The sequence below is a fragment of the Oreochromis niloticus genome, linkage group LG14, assembly GCF_001858045.2.
Source record: "Oreochromis niloticus isolate F11D_XX linkage group LG14, O_niloticus_UMD_NMBU, whole genome shotgun sequence".
Taxonomy (NCBI): Eukaryota; Metazoa; Chordata; class Actinopteri; order Cichliformes; family Cichlidae; genus Oreochromis; species Oreochromis niloticus.
Window position 1 is genome coordinate 27,271,128 of NC_031979.2, and position 18,950 is coordinate 27,290,077.

The following is an 18,950-nucleotide window of genomic DNA, read 5'->3' on the forward strand; positions in this document are numbered from 1 at the left end:
ATAAGTGAAAGAGATGGAGAGCCTTGGAAGTGAATTTTCTGTTCTATTTTTTTTCCCTTTCATATGACCCTTTTTCAGCACCAGCAAAAGATATAAAAGCAAAGTATCTGCAGATAAAACCCAAGAGTTCAGAGGGAAATATTTGATATAGAATAAACTGCATGGTGGCTGTAAATGTTATTGTCCCATTAATCAAAGTGACAGCCCTCATGCCCATCACACATACGAGAATCGTCTTTGGTGACATAAGTAGGTGGAACAGACGTAGAATGAGCAACTCCTTTCAGTGGATGACAAAAGTGCAACTGACCCCTTGCTTCTCATCTATTTCAGGAAGTGCCGGTCGGGCCCGCGAGCTGTAATTTAGCCAGAGTAATGCATCTGCAATTTCATGCTAGCTTCGCTATATTTTGAGGACAATGGAGGCAGCGTGTAAAAAATTAAATAGATAGACTCCTGTGTCATCATGGATTTGTATGGGATTGTCGCTGTAGTTAGAAGCTATTCAGGAGGATTGTGTTTAACAATTCTGCACAAGACCTCTGCTGTTTTTGCTGAGAAAGGAGTTGACAGAAAATCAATCAAGGGAAGCATGACTACAAATAAATATTTTCGATGAGAGACAATCTTTTTGCATAAACACTACTTAATGCCCCAGAAGCAGAAGGCAGGCATTATTTATTCCTAAATTACCTTTCCAATTGTGCAGACAGGAAAAATGTTAGGCATCTGCTGGCCAGTGTCATCTATTTGGATGTTAATATGTATATTTTTGACAGTTCTGAAGTTATGATGACAACAATGCGAGTAAAGAGCCGTTAAAATTATCAGATAATTTGATTTTGATAATTACATAAAGTAAGCAATTAACAGTTGAGATGGCTTTAAATTAGCTGGTGTCAAACTAGTCAGGTCTTCATATTAGTGCGATTCCATGATTGTTGTGGGGAAGTCATGCAGTCAATTTTCTAAATGGCTAAATCCTCAAGGGATTCACTAAACACTAACATCATTCATCAAGAGGCCTAGTGAAAAGGAGTAGAGCTACGACAACCCCACGGCAACTCAACGGAGTGACCTTCTGTCAAAAATCAGCATCCCTTTCAACAAATCTTACTCTACTCCTTTTCTATTCCATTTTGTTTTCTTATCAATTCTGCAGCTCCTTCATCTGCTACCAAAGATTGTATGGTCATTGTCCCTCCTGAGGAGGGGTTTGAAGAGCCTTTCTGTCTGCTTTGGGAGCTATCTGGTTCCCCATAGGAGCACCCTGTTATTTTGCCTCCTTCTGCTTTTATTGTGCCACCATGCAACAAACAAAAAGATCAAATATCGATCAGCCACAATGACAAACCACCTGCTCCGGCAGTAATACAAAAAAACCTATGCACTGCACAGCTTTCTAATAAAAAAGCTTGATTACTAGAGCAGACTTTTACACATGCACAAACACACAAACATGCACTTTCACTCGGTCACATAAAGAAACCAGAACACAAGACAGATGAGCTTTTGAGAAATACCTATGCAGGATTATCCTCTACATTAGGTGGCATAAGTAATACAAAGCAACAAGAAAAAGAAAGTGTTGTTGTTGTTCTAATGCAAATTATTGAAAGATTTTGAAAAAATAAGAGATGAGTCTGTGCTTTACATGTAAGACTTTACATTATAAACAATTACATGCAGTGAATACCGTCTAATGAGTGTAGTGATAAATGTGGGTAGCATGCTCAGCCCACAAATCTGGTATATCCGCTGATGAAAGCTGATCTTCATGCCACGCTGCACCAGCTAATGGCTCAGCTGATCTTCTAAACTGCTTTTCTCCAGGTGTATCAGCTTTGTTAGGTTATTTGATTACTCTAAATTGCTCTTATGTGCAAATGGACGAGTGTGTGGTTGTATTTCTCTGTTTGGATAGGATGCATCGATGAAACTTCACCAAGCTGTTCATGTATCAGGGCCAGGAGAGGGACTCAGACACAGTGTTTAACTGTAAAAAAATATATATCACCAGGGTTCTAATACTAGAATTTCATCAGGCAAGCTGAACCACTTTAAATTTTAGAATTAAATTGTTTCCCAAAAAGATGTAATTTGGGTGGGTGGATAAAGATAGAATGAATCCTTGAAGAACCCGAGTATGCTGCATTCTTAGATCTTCTCAAAGACATTTTGCAAGTCATGTTGTTGCTACATAAAGTGTTTATAATTTCTCACCTATATATGTCAACCTATTACAACTTCCATTAGCATTCATATCTTTTGCATGAGAACCACATAATCATTTGCCTTTTCTGCTACCAAAACTAAAAATGGATATTTGCAAAACACAGTGTCCAGGGCAGAAGTCTGTTAGTAACAATAGCTTCTCAAGGTGACATGAATTCCTGCATTTTTACCTCTCACTCTTCCTGAAGGCTCAAGTATAATTGGACCAGCCAGCCCTGCCCATCCAGTCTACACTTATGCTGGCTATAGCTTCAGTTTTACACTCCTTGCACCTCTCACACACACACTTTCCCATTATTGCCTCAAGCCATCTCAACCTTGTATTATGCTTCATGTATCCATAAACAGTGAGCCGTTTCAGCAAACAATATTGAGCTGGATTTCAGTTGCCTATTTACAAGTATTAGCAATAATATGAAGTGTATTAGGAATAGAAACGTGGAGATGAAGGTGGGTTTATTACTGTCATTCCCTGAACTCTTGCCAGGTAAATCTCTATAGTGTGTCAGATTGAATGGAAAGGATGAGCACTGAGAATTTCTATGAGGTAGAGTAATTAGAAATCAGGAAAGATCCATCTGGCGCACGTGGATATGTAGGTTTATGCAGCTTGGATAAAATAAACTGAGTGTGTATTGTGCTTTTGTTTAAGTGGGTCTAGCGCTAGACACTGATGAAAAGGTGACTGTTATCAAATGCCACTGTGCAGGATAGCTTCAAGTTTGGTAATCCTTATTGGGATACAGCCTCTCTTGGGGGTTCATCTGAGTCCAATCCTGTCTTTAAGGCATATCAGAGTAGGGCAGGTCTCTGTCTTACAAACTTATCACCTGCAAAGTCCCAAATCCTCATCCTACCAAAAACTAATCTGGCAAAATATCTTTCATGGCCTTTGGAGCATTAGGATTACATATTTAATCTATAATTATCTTGTAGTTAAATCAGTCACAATCTCATTATGGGACAAAAATGCCCTGCTCTTCAGCAGCCAGTTTCCCTAGGAGCTTGAGTCTTTCTGTATTCAGGTCCCACACTCATAGAAAGGCTGAGTAGTAGCTCTGATTTAAATCCTGACAACTCACTTTGGAGAACTGCACCTTGCCAATGAACAAGTATTTGAGACAATGGGATAAGCATGAAAAACCCAGTATAAATTCCAGTAACAATCCACCCACGGTCTGCCCCTGACAAATATGATATTTGTTATACAAACAACAAATAATAAGAAGGTGAGATAAGAGTTGAATGCATATGTTCAATATGTTAAAGTTACTTCATGTCAGTTTTGATGACTAGCAGTGCTATTAAGCTATTTTTATAAAACTGAGCTCCTGTTTTGTTAGTGACTGTCACAGTTATGCACGACACAATTTTAGAGTAGTCTGCATCAATGCCAGTAGAATTACATGATTCAATTCGATACCAAAACAAAGCGATTATCCCGTGTACTTAAATGTAAACTCCTTTATTAAAAAGTCATTTTAAAGCCCTGATACGGTGATGGAATTTTAACATTATATTTTGTTGATACCGAGCCCTGCTAATAACTATTGCCGTGATGGCTGTAATGCCAAGCTACAAGGAATAAACAAACAGGACCCAAATGTATTCAAATGCTGATGATGGTGAGAAAAAAAACCCCGAAATAAAAAAAAAACAAAAAAAAAAGAAACTTATGTTGCCTTAACTAGTTTTATACCAGAGGTTTAGGATTTATTTAAAATAAAATACAATAAACTAAAATAAAATAGTTTCATGTTTCATGCTTTCAAAAATGCCCTCAGTACCATCACTAGTGACATCACCAATAACTATGTTTACCAATGACATAATTATGGCAATGACACAATCTAAAATTGTATTTTTCCCTGACCAAATAGTTTTAGTGCCTAAACCTGTCCAAGTAGGTTTATGTCTCATTAAAAACTAATCAAACAGCAACCAAAAAGGTAGAGTCAAAAACAAAGTAAAATGAGCTGCAATTAAAGCGTCCCTAGACAGAACTCTAAGGTTGAAGGTTGTGTTATTTATGTGTTTCTTCAAATTAGATGCTAAATTGGTATCCCAAGGTCTGTGAAATATGATAGGAATGGGTCTCTGACCCAGCTTCACTATGCAAGGAGTGAGAATGTGTCGGTTTCTCCTTTTAAAATTTCTCACAGCCTTCATTTGCGTAAACTACTGAATAAATGATTCCCCTACACTACTTTGTGTTTGTGAACTTCTCAGCTAATCACATCTCAGTTTTTGGCATTAGTAAAGCTGCAGCAATGATGTGACGTGTGGTCACAAGAAAGCTTTGCTTAGTTTTGAGGTAGTCACAAAACAATAAAAATCACATTTAATTAAGAGAAAGAAGAACAGCACTTAATATGAAAAAATGCACACAAACCACTACAGGTTAGAGATGATGAAAAGTGGTTTGTGGAGCTTCTCTGACATGATTTAGTGTTCTCATATTTATCAAATAAACATTTTTCTTGCAATGTCTTTTTGATGTGACATCCCTTTCCTTTGTAGGGTTTTAAAAAAAAACTCCTCCTAAGCTTTCAGTGGGCTGTGATGGTACAAATTTCCCGAAGGAGCATGAAAAATGATTCACCCACTATTCCTGAATCATTCATCATACAATAGTTTCATCAATATAGTTTATCATCACCACTGTTTGCTGAAGGGCGGTAAGGCTAGAGAGACAGAGTTGGTACACCAGCAGAATGTACTGCGACAGAGCATTTAGGATGCAAAGTAAATTTGGAATATGTTAATACAGACACATACAGCATAGTGATTATTATAGGCATATCCCGTATTCCTGTACATTTCTAGGCCTGCTAACGCTCAAAGAAGTGCTTTAAAAAAGATTAAATTCTTTTTAATAAGGGTCTTTAGATTTGAGGACTTTGTTGTGCAAAATGTAGATCATTTGAGCTTGATATCATTAATTAAGTGTAGAGCTATGCGATCAACATGATTGGAGTCTAACGAAAAATTCATTTCAATGCTAGCTGTAAGGAACAGCACTCAAATTTGTATCTGGACAGAAATTCCTCACATTCATCGCATCTGCCATCACTATAAAGATCAATTTGGCAAACCTGGATTGTGAGTCAAAAAACCTTCATTTTTTCAGGTCTGTTCACATTAGTAAAAGGTTATATTTTATTTTTGCATTTATTTTATGCGTGCATGTGTGCCCCATTCTGAATGTGGTCAGTGCTTGCAGCTGTGAGAAGGGAGGATTGAGGTGCAACAACAGTGCTATCAAGAACCAATCTCAGTTAGATGAATCTAGGCCACACAAAAAAGGCTGGATAACAAATACATGTCTGGTAAGTCTGCTGTTATACATGCATGGATTCAAATGTGTTTTACCTCATTGTCAATTACTCCTTTACACATGGTTCACTGGTGCCAGTAATGATTTGATTGCTAGTAACAATTTCTATACTATATTAAATAAATGTATAATAGGGCTGCTTTTCACCACAGGTTGCTGCAAACCATTTGTTTCTTTGTTTTTATGGCATTTATGAGGTGACTTTGAGTCCCGGATATACGTTCTACAGTTGCCGTGGCCAATTTTGGTATAATAAAATACTAAACTGCAATTCAATGTCAGTGAGAATGGCACTTAATATTCCCAAACACTTCATTACATTTCTGTCAGTCTTCATTCTTTACCAACTCTGAGTCTGGGTATCAAGGTCACTGTGTTCAGCTCATTCAATACAATGTTGCTGGCAGAGCATAAGTCCACAGATCGCAGCTAGCCCATTTATCAGTGATAGAGTACGGTGGCACTGCTACTGGATGGAAACCTCTCAGTGTAAATCTTCTTGTTACAATGATAATTGGCCGGCTTGTATGTTGGAAATGTAAATGTAGGCATTACTGTATTTCTTGTACCTATTTTCATAACACCAGAAGACAGAAGGACTGTTTAATCTAATGTAATATGATAAAAAAATAACGATGCCCTGTTTTGAAGCCAGTGTCGCAGAGAAGCTGGCTGAAATTTATGGTAATGTTTAAGGCAGCCATTCATCTTTGGTGGCATTAAACTGTTGTATGTTGAACCAGTGGTACAATGTAACAAAGCACATCTACAAATAGTCAGGTTGTTTTGAAGTACTGACATTTTATTTTCTTCCACACTATATCTTATACGCTGTTTATTCAATTTTAGTTGTTTTTAGGGCACATCATAGCACAGGAACTGCAATTTTTTAGGTTTTTAATGTTCTTCTCTTAGCAACTGGCTTGGTCAACACACTGAACTGGGTTATGTTCTGATCTCCTACCATTTTTATTTTATAAACTGCTGCATGATACATTTAAAGTATAAAGAAAGTTTTATATGCTACAAAATTTCAGCCACAGATACCATTTATATTGAAAGATATTTTCTATAACTTCAGTTAGTTAAACACCCGAGACGTGCATATTGGCCACTAAATACTTTTACATTTCAACAAAAAGCAATAGTCCACATTGCCTATATTATTGGACTGCTGTGATCTAATAATAGTAACCAGAATATTATTTCTGTTTTTTCTTTTTTCATCTAGAAAAATGTAAAATATGCTTATTATCTAGGCTAGAGTGTTAGAACATTGAATAATGAATTCAATTATCTACCTTATGATTTCTGTGGTGTACTATTCTCATGCCTACAGTACAACAAATCATGTGAAAATTTTGGCTGATTAAGAAATGCCACCTCTAAATTCATCTCAGTAGTTTTGAATCCCTTATTTTAGTCATTTTAAGTTAGTTATAAACTATACAGCTAACTGTAGTTTTAGCTAACAGCTAATGTAATCTGAGATCTTCGGAGAGGTCTCTTCTGGCCATTTAATGTGTTTAAATGTGTTGTTCAGCTCTGCAATAACCTACCAGAAGAAATAAGCTAATGTATTCTTTTCTTGCCAATTTTTACTTAAAAGGTAGACCTGTTTTTTGTTGCGATCACTTTATATTTACTGGTATAGTACTTTTTCTGCATTTAAGTTAAGGTTTTATAAAGAAAACTATCCAACAGACTATAAAGTTGATCAAATAAGCTGTATCTCAAATAGCTGCTCTGTTCTGTTCATACATGCTTTTTGTGTGATTTTGAGGATTTATGAAGGAGGAGTAGAAAAATTAATTTTCATCATATTGCTAAGACACCACATGAACCAAAATATACTTTACATATGAAAAGGCAGATAATTGCCTCATATTATCTGTTGTGTGAGCCAAACTATAAATTAACATTCCACAGCGTGTGAATTAGTGCTGATTTTGTTTCAGATTTAGCAAAGTCGGTGGGGATTAGAGGGTAAACCAAATGGAATAAAGACAGGATAATGCAGCTTTTAGACAATAAATTAATGTAATATCTTAAAACAACTTCATTAGAATTGGCTGATGACTTGATAAAAATATATCTCCATATTTCTCAAGCTTTTGTTAGCATAAGAATTATAGTAATATAATTATGTCACTATATAACTATCACTATTTAATATATACACATACAACATCCAGCACATTCTCCTATACTTCTGTAAAGTCAAATAAAGATGATCATATTTTACATTAGCACATGATATGCATAAACAAAATGGGATTACAGACTTGGCTTGCTGCAAGTGGCAGCTGCCAGCTGAGAAAGCGTTTGACAGCTTGCCCCAATGTTACCTAATTAAAGAAAGGTTGCTCTTGAATTATTATGTTATATTCTCTTTTCGCACTGTACTTAGTTCATGATGTGATCACATCAGCTTTTACTTTCTTAAATGGATTTGTTTAATCAAATAAATACAAACGTGTTGACAACAGAAAGCCCATTTTCAAATATTGTTTTTAGCAAGTATTTATGTTTTTTTTTTATTGAGCAATATCTCTTAAATTGGAAACACCCTTTCTCAGAGTAATGCTGAAAAAGTTGTTTATGCATTTGTTACTTCTAGACTGGATTTCTGTAATTGATTATTATCAGGTCATCCTAAAAACTCCATGAAAACCCTTCATCTGATCCAAAATGCTGCAACAAGAGTACTGACAGGGCCTAGAAAGAGAGAGCATAGTTCTCCTATATTTGCTTCTCTTCACTGGCCCCCTGTTAAATCCAGAATTATCTCTTCTCCTCACATACAAGGTCTTGAATAATCAGGCCCCATCTTATCTTAGAGCTCAGTAGCATGTCACCCCAGCAGAGCATTTCACTCTACGACTCGTGATTAGGATATTTAAAAGTAGAATGGGAGGCAGAGCCTTCAGCTTTCAGGCCCATCTTCTGTATGACCTGCTCCCAGCTTGGACTCAGGAGACAGACGCCCTCTTTACTTTTAAGATAAGGCTTAAAACTTTCCTTTTTGACAAAGCTTATAGTCAGGGTTGGATCAGGTGACCCTGAATACACCCTTAGTTTTCACTTCCAGTGATGTACTGAGCTTTTCTTCTTCTCTCGCCCCTTTTCCTAACTATGGGTTTACACACCACCGTGCATTTAATTATGAGCTAGTATTAATTTCTGGCTTTCTTCCACAGCATGTCTGTTGTCCTGTCTCACTCCCCTGCACCTCCCTGAGCCTGGTTCTGCAGGAGGTTTCTTCCTGTTAAAAGGGAGTTTTTCCTTCCCACTGGTGCCAAAGTGCTTGCTCATAAGGGGTTGTCTGATTAATGAGGTTTCTCTGTATTATTGTTGTGTCTTTACCTTACAATACTGAGTGCCTTAAGGCCCTGGTGTTGTGATTTGGCACTATATAAATAAAACTGAATTGAATTGAACTGATTTATAAGGGTGAATTTGGGCTCAACGCTGTACCTCACTGTAACAGCTTAATCCAGACATGCTTTCGATTGTGCTGGCGATTAACTAGTAACATGCAATTTATCTGCATGATGAATAAATTACAAATCACATGTTATTGCACATAATTGTAATTATCACAGTAACTGATAAAAATGCAATTATTGTTAATAATAATATGTTGAAAGGTTTGTAATGTATTTGGCAGATATATTCTTAGATGGGGGGGGGGCTTACAAGGTAGAATTAACATTCATTCTGCTGCTCTGATTATTTTTGCCTTCGAGTAATGCCACTTTTGGCATTTTTCCCAACAGCAAAGCTGTACTCAATTTTTGAGGATTAATTACTTTAATTGGATCCATTTCTTTATAATTTGAGCCACCTCACATACAAATCATATCACATTGCTCGAAATAACCAAAATTTTAATTCTGATATGAAAAGGAAGTTTTCACAGCTACACCCACCTGTGGAAAATTAAGTACACCTCATAATTCAGCAGCAATAACTTGAAGTCTTCATTTTCTGTATGACTTTATCAGTTTCACGTCTTTATTGAGGAGTTTTGGCCCACTCGTCATTCCAGTGTTGCTTCAGTTCGTTGAGGTTTGTGGGCATTCATTTATGCACAGTTCTCTTAAGGTCACACCACAGCATTTTCATTAGACTGTGGTCTGGACTTTGACTGGGCTCGATTTCTTTTTCAGTCATTCTGTTATAGATTTTCTGTTGACTGGGGGGTCATTGTCCTGTTGCATGACCCAACTTCAGCCTAGCCTTAGCAGTCGGGTCTCCCATTTGACTGTAGAATAATTTAGTATACAACAGAGTTCATTGTCAACTCAATGACTGCAAGTTGCCCGGGTCGGTCCTGTGGCTGCAACATAAGCCCAAATCATCACCCCTCCACCACCATGCTGACAGTTTCTATGAGTAGTTTGTGCTGATGTGCTATGGATTATGGTCGAACATCTTCACACTGGTCTTGTATGTCCAAATGACATTGCTCCAGAAGTCTTGCAGTTACTGGCAATAATTCAAAACAAGCGATAGTTATTTTCTAATTCTACTGTCACGAACAACAACATTTAACATGCTGAGGCCTCTAGGACTGACATGTAGCTCTTGGGTTTCAGTTTCTCTGAGCATTTCATTGATCTGACCTTGGGTTGAATTTGGGGTGACATCCACTAAAAAGATTTGTGTTAACACACCTGAATGTTCCAGACCACTAAACCACCAAAGCTTCTGCTTTTATAGTGACGTTCACACTTGCTGGTGATCAACTAATCGAAGGAATTAGTTTTCAACATGACTGTAGAAGAAAGAGGCTCAGTCCAGAGTGTAAGGCCTTTTTTCACAGGAAGGGTTTTTTTTGTTGTATTTTTATACAGCCTGTAAAAATGCTGTTAACAAATCCTCAGTGTCAAATCTTACCAAATTAAAAAAATGTCTGTAATCATTATTAGATACTTTGGAGGTTTGCACTGCCTGCTTTGTGTTTTTATCTTCTTTTTTCAGCTTTACTGCTGAGTTTCAAGTGTTTGTTGGAAAAATAATCAAAAAGTAATCAGATGTAACAAGTTACATTATCTTGATGAAGCAATTAGTTTGGGCACATTATTGTAATTTTGATGGGGAAACCAGTAATCTTTCAAATACTGCCAACTACATTGTTTAACAACTCTGCAGTTATTACCTACAAACTCACACAGTGTTTGCAAACTGCTGAGATAGACTGACTTTGATGTGAGCGTGTCAGAAAACACTTCTCTACAATCTGACACTTTGCATCAGATATGTTTTAGCTAGCACATAATCTTGCATCATTTCAACTCGTTAACTCACAGACATGTTACATGCTGCATTCACACCCTTCCTTAAGTGAAGGTGTAGATGCCATATGCTGCAGTGCAACAGCTTTCTATTTCATCGTCTTTTTCGAGGTCTTTAAAGGCTCTTTCAGGCCTCTCTGCATGCAGCAGCAGCAGGCAGAGCCAGTACTGTGAAATGTGATGTGAAAGCTATTGTGAAGCCATGCAAGTTATATTAATCATTATAATGATACATTATGAAAAGAAGCAATTACTCTTTGAAGAGCGTTAACCATATTTTTTTCGGAAAGTCGGGAATTTTTACCTCCGTACTCATATTTCTATCAGTGCTTAAATCAAACACAGACACCAGAACCATAATCCTGGGTTAACAGCTGTCTTGTGTGCATCAGTTATGGCTGCTGCTTTTTATATTGCTGCTGACCCCGGCACTCGTGTCTGGGGAAATGCAATCACAAATCAATGTAATCCATGCTTTCTCTTGGGAAGTTGAACCAGGGAGAAATAAAATGATTGAATGATTTTATTTGATAAATTGTAAATACTTTCATCAAATGTACGAACCAAAGCTTCTGCACGCTAAAAATCACCACAGGGCTCATATATAGATATATATACAGGAATCAGCGAAAATAAGAAGATGAGCCGTTGTCAGTTGTTTGTCACTATTAGATTTTTTTTTAAGTGTGCAGACTGCTGGGTATTTTGCAATAATGTGTTTAAGCTGACACTTTAAATTGTCATAATGTTTCCACACTTTTAAAACATTTAAAAAATTTGCTACTTTTAGCTATTGTTTAAAGGTCAAACAGATTTTTGCGTTTTTGCAGCTCAAGGAAAGAAAAGTGGGAAATGGCATGGTTAAAAAGGAAATGCAGTGCTCTTTGGCAAGTGGTTCTTTTTTCTTGATATCAAGGTAATTGTGATATTGAATAAAAAAAACAAAAACTGAACTCCAAGTAAAAACTTTGAGCGCCCACACAAGTTCATGCATTTGTGTACTTGTGTATTTCCTTTTGTGTGTGATTGTATGCTGTGCTCCAGGAGGCTGGCTTCCAGCTGTCAGGAAGTGCAGCCTACAGTCAGTCAGGGAGAACAGGTCTGTGTAAGCTGCCAGTCAGGCCCAGCACTGCAACTGCTGTCCCCGCAGTAATGATGATGGGAGAGCACATCGACCACTACGGGAGCTCATTAAGGGGAAATAATTGGAGTTTGTTAAAAACAAAAGTCTTCGGGCTGGGGAGACAGGTGTTTGTCCACATTTGGAAAGAGTCACTCGCTTTCCTATTTTCACCTGCCAGCTACCAGAGATGTTGGATGAATGCATGGATGGGTGGATGGATGGATAGATGGATGAATTGTTGCACACTTTATCCAGAAGTCTGAGACCTTGGCAACATTGTTTAGCTGAACTTTCATGCCAATAAGCTATCTGAATTTGAATTTGAGTTTGAACAACCATAACAGTTCTCAACTGAAACTGTCATTGTGCTGCCTCCAAGCTCTCATCTTCTATCAGCAATAGCAATAAAAGAGAGAATACAGCCTCTCGTACACAAAATCCTGAAAGCCTCTTCTGATTCCCTGCTTTTACACTGACAATCATCATAATTATTACTGCTCTCACAAATAAGTGAGAGTTGGGAATCATTTAATGGTGAAATCTAAAATTAAACACAACACATGTAAACACTGCCATGGAAGGAAAAACATGTAATTATTGGTAATTACAGTGCCCGTTTCTACCACAGCAAAGTCAGTCAACCTCCAGTGCTGAAGAGGAAGCTGCAGATTGCGAGAGCTTAGATCAAATACAATTTTTTTTTTTCATCACTGTAGCAATGCCAGCAAGTAAGTGTTGTATATGCCTTGGAGTTTTTGATATAAGAATCTCTGGGTTATTATTAAATATTCATCGGGAAGATGACAAATCTGTCCATAAAGAACATGAAAACAGCAATTTTTTGATTTGATAAAGCGACACAAAATTTCAGTCCCATGAAGATGCTTTTAAATTGGCATGGAGGACCGAAATTCTCTTTAATGTCTGGGAGTGGAAACTGCGTATCATGCGGTGATTATGCTGCCTGCTCCTGTGTTTTCTATGTTCCCTCCTGAGCAGTAGGGGTCTTATCCTCTTGATGCCTGACTCTTGGAATTTAAGCTCAAACTTTTTATTTGAATCAATGAAAAGCCTTAGGCAGTAATATTTGTAACCATTGAAAGACAATTTGATCTAATAGGAGACTACTAGAAGACAAATGCTACTGAATATAAAGATTAAGTCTCGATAAAGACTCTGTTAAACAGAATAGTCAGTCAAAGGTGTTTTTGTTGTCGGCAAAGGCTCATTTTGGACCTGGGCCTGGACTGTACTGTACAGAGTTGACTGTTAATCATTTCGGTTATAAAGTCACTAATGGATGCTGTCAACTTGTCTTTGAATGTAAGCTACTTGTGTGCAATGTCAGCAGGGTCCTTACCGGCGGGAGGTCTGTGGCCATCAGAGATTGCGAGAAAAGGGCAAATGAACTTGTTAAGTCCTGTATCTGCAGTTCTGTGCATCGCCAATGTTTCGGGCTGCTACTTTCGTCTGTGTAATTAGGACACTAGATAATAGTAATGTACAAAGTAAACATGAAAACACGCTGACAGATTTGATGTTACTGGTGTTTTTGCTCTGCTGCGAAAATTTAAGCATTAAAGGGTTCGTGCGTGCACGTTTGTGTGATAAGCAATTTTGAAGATGAGCAGCGGATGTCATTGCACAGAATGCTTAGCTGTAATGGAGCATAGCAGCACTACTGTCACTTTCTCAGCTCATAGCGCCTAATTTATAAAAGGAAATATAAATATAATGGTTTGAAGGCTACGAATGTAAAAATATCAAGGAGCAATGCATTTACAGACTTTCATGGGGGATATTAGAGCTGTTCCTTACGGTGATTGCCTCTGATAAGATTAAATGTCCAACCTCTGGCAAATGATCAGAGCTATGTGACTCTAATTACTGCAGCAGTTTAGCTTTTAAGTGTTATGGGGATGTAAGAGGAACCAGAGTTGGAAAAAAAAAAAAACAGGCTTTGTGTCCACTGAATTTTGACCAAATTATATTCTAAAAAGGAATAAGCCTCGCTCAAAAAAGCTGCTGTCCAGAAATAATGATAGCCTGTCACATTTTAGGGCAGCAATTATGCAGATTTTATTCTGAAATGGCTTCCAGAGCAAAAAGTCACTCAATAACAGATTCTCACTCAAACATGACCAGATATTCCCTCCATCAGTAGTCTCTGATTGGTGGTTAGCACAGCAATATGGCACAGCATCACAAAGTGACTCACTATAATAGGCCTGGAAAATCAGCCACTCCATGATAAAGAGAAACTCAAAATTCCATCACAAGTACCTGTACCAACTCATGCATGGCATTACGACAGATGGTACATTTATATACATGTTATGAGTTCATTACCTCAATGTCATAGTGTTCTCTCCTCAAAGTGAGAACTGGCTGCGAGTGTATAGAATACTGAGAGCCACGTTTACTGGTTTATCAGGTGTAATTGGCTGATCTCAAGTGTTTTCAATAATCCAGCATGCCTAGAATTTTTTGAAAATAAAAATCTGGGGTTTTTTTTGTTTGTTGTTGGGTTTTTTGTGGGGGGTTTTTGACCTGCCAAAGGAGCTCAAGCTTCAATTGCTGATTTCCAGACTGTCTTTCACCAGTTTTCCCAGAAAGAGAGAGTAGTGCTCAGCTCAGTTAAGTGCAGCAGCATCTATGGCAGTTAGAGAATTTTTTTTCCAGTTGAGGAAATACGAGAGTCACATCTGTAACTCTAAAGGTGACATGTTTTGTGGCTGCATTTCAATTTGCTTTTTTCAGGCTGCCGCTATGAAGAGTTTCGCATCTCCACCTCAAAATATTTCTCTCTGCATGAGCCTTGAACATCGGTGCAAATGGTTATTCATGAAAGAATAATTCGCTATTTGACACTTTGAGACTGAAACTGAAATGTTTTTCAAACAATGTAGATATTCTGATGTCAAGCTCTGAACCCACTGATCAAATGCCACTCAGCAGTTTGGATTTTTCAGTTCTGAGAGTGTTTTATTCAGACTGCCTTATTCTAACTTTTCCTTTTCATCATTCATATATAGATTTAAAGTGAGCCCATATATTTTAGAATATGTATGTATTATCTGTTAAAGATTTAATTGTTTAACACTTTCACAAAAAGGTTTTATCTTATTGTTTTTTCTACTTTTGCTCCTTTACATATCAGTGCAGGGTTTTTCTTATAGATCAGAGAATTCAGCAGCTAAACTACACCAAAGCATAGTCTCCAACATGATCAGCTACATTATTAAATACTCCTTATGTATTAATGAATCACTATCAATTATTCAGTAGCTCGTTATATAAGACATTACAACAATGCCAAGGACAATTTTGCTGCATTAAAGACTATATTGTTTATGTTTTGGGGGCTATTTTGTACACTTTACTTCATTAAGTGCATTTTTAGCTTTGTGTTAAAAAAAAATCTTTGGCATTTTTTTACCCATAAGAAACAAATCTCAGTTAGCAGTGGGAGGTGAGGAGCAACCTTGCTGGCCCACCAGCCAGGTTTTTCATGTGATGAGGAGATGTGGCCTGTCATCAAAGCACAGCATGAAAAAACTGACCATTTGAACTAAGCAAAGAAGCCAGTCATCTGAAAGCAAAGCTGAGGCAGATGTAATCATTGGGGAAAAGAAGGGAAAATATTTGGCAGTTATAAAGCCACTAAAAAGGAGAGGTCCTTCAGGTGGAAGCTAGTTAATGCTTAAAAATATATTTGGCAGTTCAAGGCAGATCAGTCACAACGTAATGAGATGCCTCTGAGGAAAGTCACACACTCATATTTCCATGTTTTCCCACCATACCTAATTTTACTGGAACTATTTCTGCAGCAGTTCACAGGGGGTCATTTTTATACCTACAGGTAACTTTCTTGCTCATCTGTGGTTTCTGAAAAAAAAAGGAGTCCAAATATGGAGCAATGCTATCAACACTCGCTAAAATGTCAAGGTCAGTGATTGCTTGTGTTTGCCATTTCTACATCACAGGGGTTGCTACAGTGCATGAAAAAAAACAGGTTATGCAGTTTGAATGTAAACGCCACGGGCAGTTAACTACGCTGCAACCAAAAAGGTAAGATAAAGTATGTGCTTTTGAGGTAGAGGGTTATCATCAGTGCAGTAATACATCAGTAAAGAGATGCTGACATAGGATTTTCATTCAAAAATCACTTCGTCTACATGCTGTGAAAAGCAGAAGGTATATTTCTGGAAATAACTTGAGATTATATCAGAAAGACAAGAAGAAGCAAAGGAAGGGTTAACTTTAACAATATCAAGCATTCATTAAAGTTAACAAAACTGCCTTTCAGAGTTTAAACTGTCGCATAAATCAGCGTCTTTACATATTCATCAATTAATGAAAAATGTAAGCAAAAGGCAAATGTCAGCAAAAGTTTATAAAAGGACAATCCAAATGAGTTGTTAAACGAAAAACACAGAGGATCAGATGTCAGTGTGGTATTTAAGAAGGATTAATTAACATGAACTCCCACTAGCTACATGAATGATCTACTTTGCACAAATGCTGTGGACAAACAGAAGACTGACTGCGAGTCTGAGGAGATGCAGACAAGACATGAGTGATATAGCAGAGCAAATAGCAGTCACCGAAGAGAGAGAGATGCGACAGATGGCAACGTAGTCATAGCTCGGGCACTCGGGCTGGAAAAGCCGACACTCTGGCAAGTCACGAGAGTATATAACAGCAGTGGGCAGCTGCATAACGGAGTATGTATAAGGCTAGACAGGACAGACTGTTTATCCAGCCTGACATGCACAGTTTTAGTCTTTAACACAGTCGGGTGTCACTTGGGCAAAGGGTAGTTGTTACATGACACCTGATGACACACATTTGTGTGGTTAGGAACATGATTTATGAGATGGCTACTAAGATGCTTCAGGCAAAGCAATAGCTATCAAATTACTTTTACATTACAAGTAATATTATATTACTCGCTCGCTCACAACAGAGTGTATAAGCAAGAATATTAGTATATAAAACTAGTAGAAGAACATAAAAAAATGGGATTGCATGTTACAGTTTAAATATCACAGAAGCAAGTTGATGAAGCTCATGTAAATAGTTTTTACCTACCAAAAACCAGGGCCGTTGCTAGCCATTTGGGTGCCCTAAGCACAAATGCTTTATGGTGCCCCCCCCCCCGCCACTTAAAAAAAAACAAAAAAACATTAATACTTTTGAATTTCTCAGTGGAATTTGTTTAATTAAATAACAACAAACATGACAGTTAAACAAATAAATAAGGTTAAAGGAGGTTAAAAATACTGTTACAAATAAATACTCAGGCCCCTTTGGAAAATTAAAATCAGAGCTGACATTAAAAGGACCTCTCCGCACAATTTCAACACGATCAGCATCTACACTGTGAGCTGGCCAAAGAGCAGGATCGGTTGAAGGGGGCACACATGTCTCCACAGTGTCACTTTCTGATAGTCTCTCAGTGACAGGACTCTCAGTGGTACTTGTGTATGGAACTGTACCTGAACTGGTGGTTGATGGTTCTTGTTCTTCTTGGCTAGGGATTGTTGCAGGGTCTACAATGGCTGGTGGTTGATGTCCAGGGATGGCACTACTACTGGATGGTTCATCCTGTCCTTGAGATCCTCCTTGAACATATTTAAGCATTGACCCTGCATACAAGAGAAAATATTCAGGGATTTTACAGAAATACAATTTTGAATCTACAGTAGGCCTACGAAAAATTGCATTATAAGACTAATAAATTAAGTAAGTCACTGGTACATTTAAAAATTACTAACTATATTTTACATGTATAGATTTTCATAATGGCAAATGGCAATAAACATGCTGTACATAATTTGATATAAATGCGCAAGTAGGAAATCTATATTACTGGAAGATATAGGTTTCATATTACACTGTAATATGAAACCTATATCTTATTTATGCCGCATAAATAAGATATGCGTCTTTATAGATATCCTGAAATGCAGCAACATACAAAGTAATCTTGTCTAATCTGATAATAATACTTGACTGCATCACTGACCTATCCCAAAGTTAAGGTTAATCAGTAGCATGCATGACGTTAGCCAGCTAGCAACCTGAGGAGGGAAATGCTAGTCTCACGATTGCTAACGTTATCTGAAAACCGTCAATTGAGTGACCATGATGAGTTGCTTTTAGTAGTCCATTCTATATTCATATCCACAACGTAAACAAACTACCCAACATCAATCATTTGCAACATTTGTTAACACAGTATGAACACTGCTAACAGGAGCTATCACAGAGTTGACGGACATGAGCGTGCAAGCAAGGGCTACAATAATGAACTTTTTTTATTGTTATTATTTAAACATTGCCTTACCGGCAAGCGACGCCTGAGTTTCATCACGCTTCCTCTTCTTCTTTCTTTTCTCCGCTCCCGACTCCTGTTGCCGTTTCGAGGCCATGTTCAAACAGGTGTTTACCAATACCGAATTGAGGCATTATAGAACAGACCACTGGGAGTGGGGGGGGGGCACCAGGAGGAGACTGGAGACAGGGCACAAAGCAGATTCACCCCTTTTCTCGGGAAAATTGTTTTATGTTGCTTTTGTATTGTTTAACCATATTAATGCATATAATATTTATAGTATTAATATGGTTTACTTTTTTTTTTTTTTACGACCCTGATTTTTTTGGTGCCCTACCGGCCATTTGGTGCCCTACGCAGTGTGCGTTATGTGCGTTTGCGGAGCTACGGCGCTGCCAAAAACTAAGCTATAATAAATCTTAAATCACAGGCAAAGTGAGATTTATGAAGAGCCAGTCCTTGTAGGTTTCTAGGAAGAAGAAGTTGTACTGAACATTAAGTTATTAAGTTATTACGTTTTTACAGTTCACTTTGTTCGTACCCTTTGCTAGTACAGATTTTGACACACTTTTAAATTCAGAACTGCGGTCATGTCTTCATGAAGTCGATTCAACA

At 37.5% G+C, this 18,950-nt stretch overlaps 1 protein-coding gene and 1 long non-coding RNA gene across 2 annotated transcripts in view; one reads left to right on the forward strand and one right to left on the reverse strand.

The window, feature by feature from the left end:
• Positions 1-18,950, forward strand: part of rtn4rl1b (reticulon 4 receptor-like 1b) — a 142,672-nt gene that overhangs the window by 98,895 nt on the left and 24,827 nt on the right. The window lies entirely within an intron of this gene.
• LOC112842162 (uncharacterized) lies at positions 17,494-18,729 on the reverse strand. The gene is made up of 2 exons (XR_003213852.1): positions 18,348-18,729; positions 17,494-17,646 (listed from the first exon to the last, which is right to left on the reverse strand). It is a non-coding gene; the product is annotated as an uncharacterized LOC112842162 (long non-coding RNA).